The sequence below is a fragment of the Sinocyclocheilus grahami genome, unplaced genomic scaffold (genome assembly GCF_001515645.1).
Source record: "Sinocyclocheilus grahami isolate Dianchi unplaced genomic scaffold, SAMN03320097.WGS_v1.1 scaffold25131.1, whole genome shotgun sequence".
Lineage (NCBI taxonomy): Eukaryota > Metazoa > Chordata > Actinopteri > Cypriniformes > Cyprinidae > Sinocyclocheilus > Sinocyclocheilus grahami.
This window is the reverse complement of record NW_015519714.1, coordinates 2,213-2,740: the sequence shown is the minus strand read 5'-3', so window position 1 is coordinate 2,740 and position 528 is coordinate 2,213. Positions and strand designations below refer to the sequence as shown.

At 33.5% G+C, this 528-nt stretch overlaps 1 long non-coding RNA gene across 1 annotated transcript; it reads left to right on the top strand.

Moving 5' to 3' along the window:
• The first annotated feature begins 78 nt into the window (after nucleotides 1–78).
• LOC107580127 (uncharacterized) lies at nucleotides 79–480 on the top strand. Its single transcript, XR_001608590.1, has 2 exons — nucleotides 79–139; nucleotides 207–480. It is a non-coding gene; the product is annotated as an uncharacterized lncRNA (long non-coding RNA).
• Nucleotides 481–528: the final 48 nt, after the last annotated feature.

The window sequence follows — 528 nt, the reverse complement described above, 5'->3', positions numbered from 1 at the left end:
TTGAGAACAATGATAGTTCAAATTATGGGTCAGAAGTTTGTGCTGATGTGATGTTTTGTTTTCACTTTTGTCTTTAAAGGTGAGCCAGAACAAACACAGGAATGGCTTCTGAGTGTGATGGAGGAAGACAAGAATGCCTGTAAGTGTATAGTTCCATTAATCAAAAAATAAATAAATAAAATTTAACTCTTTTTTTTTCCTTTCAGTGAAACGTAAAGACATTAGAAGATTCAAGTGGAGAAATAATTGGCTCTGAACAGAGTCGTTAATTTATGTATCGGTTGACATTGCGTTATGTATTCCACAGTGCTTTATTTCATAATATGAACACTTGAATGTGAAAACATTGGTTATGTTTTGGTTTGGACACAAATAAATAATAAAAGGAGATCCTACCGTCCTGCTGTTGGGTTTCTAGTTTGATTCTGCTTTTAGGCTGTTACATTTTTCATATAGGGAATGCTTAGATTTTTAGATTTACAATGGGTACGGAAAGTATCCAGACCCCCTTAAATTTTTCACTCTTTG